General features: G+C 56.8%; 1 pseudogene; it reads right to left on the bottom strand.

Annotated features, from left to right (window-relative positions):
- Positions 1–3,297: 3,297 nt before the first annotated feature.
- On the bottom strand, positions 3,298–3,415 carry LOC112614664 (annotated as a pseudogene).
- Between the last annotated feature and the right edge of the window lie 3,386 nt (positions 3,416–6,801).

The raw sequence follows: 6,801 nt of genomic DNA, 5'->3' as shown, positions 1-6,801 counted from the left end.
GTGGGCAGAAGCAGCTGGGTGCCCCAGGAGCCTGGCCCAGCCATGCCCGCCGGCCCGGGGCCGCCGGGCTCAGATCAGGACCCCCGTGACACTGACTCTCGGCCTTCCCCCGGCTCCCGGGCTGCCAAGCTTCCACCACGTTGGGCCCGATCGGAACATTCAGTGCTTGGAGGCCTCAGGGTCCAGGGCCCACGATCGTAGGACCGGTACTCCGCCCTGTCCCGGAGGTATTCTTTTGGATCCCTGGTCACTCAGGAGCTCCTGCGAGGCCCCTGCTTACCCCACAAACCCAGAGACGTCAGGGCTGGCCAAGGTCGAACAGACGGCCCAGGCGCGTGTGGCCTTTGTCTCACAACGCCCAAAGAATGGTCGCTTGTCCCAACCAGGAGCCGGTCTGTGGCCAAGAGGGCGTGGCGATTGGGGATTGGGGGATGGTCCTGCTTTGCCTTGGGCTGGCAATAGAGCCGGCAGCGTCATCCCGGGTGAGTCGGGTTTTGTCTTAGATTAATTGCTTCCATTGGAGGTGGTTTTCGTGGGCTCCTTCCTCGGCTGGCAGCTGCCTGTGCTCTTGGTGCTCTTGGTGCGGTGCGGTGGACCCTTAGATTTCCAGAGTGCGCCCGCCCGTTTGGGGGGAGCCGTGGCACTAGGTGTGCCCATGGGGCCCGAGGCCTGGGTCTCCGGCTTGTTCCTCGGGACTAGAGTTTACACGAAGTTGGTGGCAATGGGAATCCAGGTGCACAGGGACTCTTTTCCTGGTAGCTGCCGAAGCAATGTCCTTCCCCCAGATAAAGTAGCACTTGCGTTCTGTAGCGGAGGTCTTGGCTGGCATGTGTCTCACCCGCTGCCCCTGTCGGCCCCTTTAACCGTATTGGAAGGATGTAGCGGGGTCTGATGAGTGGATTGAATCGCCTGCGCGTTCCGGAAGCGGGAAGGCACCGCGAACAGCAGGGAACCCGTGCCTGCGCCTTTGGGGTCCGGGCCACTGCCCTCCCAGGCTGGACCCGGGCTCCTGGAGTGGAGGCGGCGAGGTGGAAGCGGTGGGATGCTGCCGCCTGGTGGTGCTTTGGTGGCGGACCCCCAGGAGGAGGTCACCGGCTGCAGTGGGGGTGTAGGCAGGCGATAAAGGGGGAACAGAGTCAGAGGAGGTTGGGAAGCATGGCGACAGTAGGGGGAAGGGAGGGAAGGGGGAAGTCACAAAAGCCTACAGCATGCGGTGGATCACGCCTGTAATCCTAGCACTTTGGGAGGCCGAGGAGGGTGGATCACGAGGTCAGGAGATCCAGACCAGCCTGGGTAACACGGTGAAACCCCGTCTCTACTAAAACTACAAAACATCAGCCGGGCGTGGTGGTGGTCGCCTTTAGTCCCAGGTGCTCGGGAGGCTGAGGCAGGAGAATGGCGTGAACCTGGGAAGCGGAGCTTGCAGTGAGCCGAGATTGCGGCACTGCACTCCAGCATGGGTGACAGAGCGAGATTCCATTTGGAAGAAAAAGAAAGGAGGAAAGAAAGGAAAGAAAGGAAAGAAAGGGAAGAAAGGGAGAAAGAAAGAAAGAAAGAAAGAAAGAAAGAAAGAAAGAAAGAAAGAAAGAAAGAAAGAAAGAAAGAAAGAAAGGGAAAAGAAAGAAGGAAAGAAAGAAGAAAGAAAGAGAGAGAGAGAAAGAAAAGAAATAAAGAAAGAAGAGAGAAAGAGAGAAGGAAAGAAATGAAGGTAGAAAAGAAAGAAAGACAAGAAAGAAAGCAATAATGACTACAGCACCCGATATTCCCAAGTGGTCTCCCATCCAAAGACTAACTAGGTGCTACCCTGCTTACCTTCCGAAATCAGACGAGATGGGGCACGTTCAGGGTGGTATTGCCATAGACGCCGGCAGAGGTGCCTGGCCGCCACAAGAGCCCAGCCCAGCCATGCCCCTCGGCTTCCAGCCGGCATCGCCCACCCGGGGCCTCCCGGCTCGTATTGGGACCCCCGAGCCGCTCGTCCGCGGCCTTCCTCCGGCTCCTGAGCTGCCGAGCTTCCACCACGTCAGGCCCGCTGGGAACAGGGAGTGCTCCGAGGCATCAGGGCCCAGGGCCCACCATCCTAGGAACACGTCCTGTCCTCCGCCCTGTCGCGGAGGTATTCTTTTGGATCTCTGGTGGCTCAGGAGCTCCTGCAAGGCCCCCTCTTGCCGCACCCAGCCAGAGTCATCAAGGCTGGCCAAGGGCGAACAGGCGGCCCAGCAGTGCGTGGCCTTTTCCTCACAATGCCAACAACTGGGCCTGCGCCTTTGGGGTCTGGCCCCCTGCCCTTCCAGGCTGGATCCGAGCTCCTGGCCGGGCGGCGGCTAGGCAGAAGCGGTGGAATGCTGCTGCCCGGTGGTGCTTTGGTGGCGCACCCATAGAAGGAGATCCCCGACTGCGACGGGGGTGTAGGGGCGCGATAAAGTGGGAGCAGAGTCAGGGGAGGTCGGGAAGCATGGCGACAGTAGGAGGAAGGGAGGGAGAGGGGAATCCACAAAAGCCTACATCAGGCCGGGTGCAGTGGATCACTCCTGTAATCCAGCACTTTGTGTGGCCAAGGCGTGTGGATCACGTAGTCAGGAGATCCAGACCAGCCTGGCTAACACGGTGAAACCGCGTCTCTACTAAAACTACAAAACGAGCCGGGCGTGGTGGCCGCGCCTGTAGTCCCAGCTGCTCGGGAGAGAATGGCGTGAACCCGGGCGAAGGAGCTTGCAGTGAGACGAGATCGCGCCACTGCACTCCAGTCTGGGTGACAGAGCGAAACTCCGTCTGGAAGAGAAAAGAAAGAAAAGAAAAGAAAGAAGAAAGAAAGAGAAAGAGAGAGAGAGAAAGAAAGAAAGAGAGAGAGAGAAAGAAAGAAAGAGAGAGAGAAAGAAAGAGAGAGAGAAAGAAAGAAAGAAAGAAAGAAAGAAAGAAAGAAAGAAAGAAAGAAAGAAAAGAAAAAGAAAGAAAGGCAGGGAGGGAGGGAGGAAGAGAGAGAAGAAAGTGAGAAGGAAAGAAAGAAGAAAGAATGAGAGAAAGAAGGAAAAGAAAGAAAGAAAACAAAGAAAAAAGAAAAGAAGGAAAGAAAGAGAAAGAAAGAAGGACAGAGAGAAAGAAAGACTGAAAGAAAATAAAGAAGAAAGAAAGAGAAAAAAAAAAAGAAGGAAAGAGAGAGAAAGAAAAGAAAGAAGGAAAGAGAAGAAAGAAAGAAGGAAAGAAAGAAAGTGAAAGAAAGAAAAGAAAGAAAGAAACAGAGAAGAGGGGAATGAAAGGCAGGTAGAAAAGAAAGACAGACAAAAAAGAAAACAAAAAAGCCTACAGCACTCGGCATTCCCAGGCGGTCTCCCATCCAAGTACTAACCAGGCCCCACGCTGCTAAGCTTCAGAGATCAGACGAGATCGGGCGGGTTCAGGTGGCATGCCTGTAGCCGCCGGCAGAGGCACTTGGCTGCCCCAAGAGCCCTGCCCTCCCATGCCTGCCGGCTCCCAGCTGGCACCGCCAGCCCGGGGACGCCGGGCTCATATTCAAACCCCCGAGAAGCTCGCCCTCGGCCTTCCCCCGGCTCCCGAGCTCCCGAGTTTCCACCACGTAGGGCCCGCTCGGAACAGGGAATGCTCCGAGGCGTCAGGGCCCAGGGCCCACGATCCCGGACCCCGTCCGGTCTTCCGCCCTGTCTAGGAAGTATTCTTTTAGATCCATGGCGGCTGAGGAGCTCCTGCGAGGCCCCCTCTTGCCCCACCCAGCCAGAGCCCTCAGGGCTGGCCAAGGGCGAACAGGCGGCTGAGCAGCGCATGGACTTTTTCTCACAATGCCAACACAATGGTCGTTTATCCCGACCAAGACCCGGCTGGTGGGCAAGAGGGCGTTGGGGGTTGGGGTTTGGGGGATGGCCCTGCTTTGACCCGGTCTGGCCCTAGAGCCAGCAGCCTGATCTCCAGCGAGAGAGGCTGAGAGAAACCCAGACACACGCCAACACTACCAGGAGCAAATCCACAGCCCCACACACAGACACACCCTTGCTGTCACGCGCAGGAACACACACGCGCGCGCGCACAGACACATGCAAGCATGCACGCACACACAAACGGCTTGAAGGACAGTAAGGAAGAGATGGATGGAGATATTGAAACTGAAGGAGGGAGAGAGACATCCATGGAGAGAAACAGGGGAAGGGGAGAGGGAAAGAGACAGACAGAGATTTAGAGAAAGATAGTGGGACAGAGAAAGAGAGAGAGACAGAGAGACAGAGGGAAGGCGGCAGAAGTAGTGGGAGCTGCAAGGGCAAACCCAGAAGAGAGAGGGGGAGGGAGCTAGAGAGCCAGAGTGATAGAGACTTGGAGACGGAGTGCCCTGCTCTTGTAGGCAGGGCCGTTTTGAGCAGACCGGGATAGGCTGGAGGGGCCTTGGGCTGGGTCAGAACAGGGTGGCCAGGCCATCCATGCGAGAGGAGCAACGCAGCGCTGATACAGAGATTGTCTTGGATTAATTGCTTGTTTTGGAGGTGGGTATCGTAGGCTCCTTCCTTTGTCGGCACTTCCCTGTGCTCTTGGTGAGGTGCGGTGTGCCTCTTGATTTAGGCTCCTTCTTTTGTTGGCACCTCCCTGTGCTCTTGGTGCGGTGCGGTGCGGTGTGCCCCTTGATTTAGGCTCCTTCCTTTTTTGGCACCTCCCTGTGCTCTTGATGCGGTGCGGTGTGCCCCTTGATTCGCAGAGTGCGCCCGCCCGTTTAGCGGGATCCGTGGAACGGGGCGTGCCCACGGGGCACGAGGCCTGGGTCTCTGGCGTATCCTCGGGGCTGGAGTTTACACGAAGATGGTGGCAATGGGAATCTGGGTGCACAGGGACAGTTTCTTGGTGGCTGGCGAAGCAATGTCCTTCCCCGGATAAAGCAGCCGCTGCGATCTGGAGTGGAGGTCGTGGCCGGCGTGTGTGGCACCCGCTGCCCCTGCCCGCTCCTTTCCCCGGTTTGGAAGGTTGCGGTGGTGCCCGATGAGTGGATTGAATTGCCTGGGCGTTCCGGGAATGGAAAGGTACCATGAACGGCAGGGAACCCGCGCCTACGCCTTTGGGATCCGACCCCCTGCAATCCCGGGCTGGAGCCGGGCTTCTGGCGGGGCGGCAGCGAGGTGGAAGCGCTGGGATGCTACTGCCCGATGGTGCTTTGGTGCTGGAACCCCAGAAGGAGGTCCCCACCTGCAGCAGGAGTGTAGGGGGGCGATAAAGGAGTAGCAGCGTCAGGGGAGGTTGGGAAGCATGGCGACAGTAGGGGGAAGGGAGGGAGAGGGGAAGCCACAAAAGCCTACAGCAGGCTGAGTGTGGTGGATCACGCCTCTCTAATCCCAGCACTTTGGGAGGCCGAGGCGGATGGATCACGAGGTCAGGAGATCCAGACCAGCCAGGCTTAGACGGTGAAACCCCGTCTCTACTAAAACTACAAAGCATGAGCCGGGTGTGGTGGCGGGCGCCTGTACTCCCAGCTGCTCCGGAGGCTGAGACGTGAGAATGGCGTGAACCCGGGAGGCGGAGCTTACAGTGAGCCAAGATGGGGCCACTGCACTCCAGCCTGGGTGAAAGAGTGAGACTCTGGAAGAAAAACAGAGAAAAGAAAAGAGAAAAGAAAAGAAAAGAAAAGAAGGAAGGAAGGAAGGAAGGAAGGAAGGAAGGAAGGAAGGAAGGAAGGAAGGAAGGAAGGAAGGAAGGAAGGAAGGAAGGGAGGGAGGGAGGGAGGGAGGGAGGGAAGGAGAGAGAGAAAGAAGGAAAGAAGGAAAGAGAGAGAGAGGAAGAAGGAAAGAAAGAAAGAAAAGAAAGAAAGAAAACGAAAGAAAGAAAGAAAAGAAGGAAAGAAATAGAGAAAGAAAGAAAAGAAAGAATTAAAAAAGAAAGAGAGAAAGAAAAGAAAGAAAGAAAGAAGGAAAGAAAGAAGAAAGAAAGAAAAGAAAGAAAGATGGAAAGAAAGACCGAAAGAGAGAGAAAGAACGAAAAGAAAGAAAATCGAAGAAAGAAAGAAAGAAAAGAAAGAAGAAAGAATGAGAGAAAGAAAGAAAGAAGGAAAGAAAGAAAGAGAAAGAAAGAAGAGAGAGAGAGAAGGGAAGAAACGAAGGTAGAATAGAAAGAAAGTCAGGAAAGAAAGCCAAAAACCTACAGTACCCAGTATTCCCAGGCGGTCTGCCGTCCAAATACTAACCAGGTCCGACCTTGCTTAGCTTCGGATATCGGGCGCGTTCAGGGTGGTACGGCAGTAGAGAGTAACAGAGGCGCCTGGCTGCCCCAAAAGCCCGGCCCAGCCATGCCTGCCGGCTTCCAGCCAGCACCGCCGGCCCGGGCCCGCCGGGCTCGGATCGGGACCCCGGAGTGGCTCGCCCGCGGCCTTCCCCCGGCTCCCGAGCTCCCAAGCTTCCACCACGTCGGGTCAGCTCAGAACAGGGGGCACTCCGAGGCGTCAGGGTCCAGGGCCCACGATCCTGGGACCTCATCCGGTCCTCCACCCTCTCGCACAGGTATTCTTTTGGATCCGTGGCTGCCCAGGAGCTCCTGCGAGGGCCCCTCTTGCCCCACCCATCCAGAGCCGTCAGTGCTGGCCAAGGGCAAACAGCCGGCCCAGCCGCGCATGGCCTTTTTCTCACAACGCCCCCACCACGGTAGCGAGTCCCAGCCGCTGGGGAAGAGGGCGTGGGGGTTTGGGGGTTGGGAGACGGCCCTGCTTTGTCCCGGGCTGGCACTAGAGCTAGAAGCCTGATCCCCGGAGAGAGGGGCTGAGAGAAACCCAGACACACCCCACCACCACCAGGAGCAAATACACAGCCGCACACACAGACA

This window comes from Theropithecus gelada, chromosome 1 (genome assembly GCF_003255815.1).
Source record: "Theropithecus gelada isolate Dixy chromosome 1, Tgel_1.0, whole genome shotgun sequence".
NCBI lineage: Eukaryota > Metazoa > Chordata > Mammalia > Primates > Cercopithecidae > Theropithecus > Theropithecus gelada.
The sequence above is the reverse complement of the archived record's forward strand: the minus strand, read 5'-3'. Positions and strand labels throughout refer to the sequence as shown.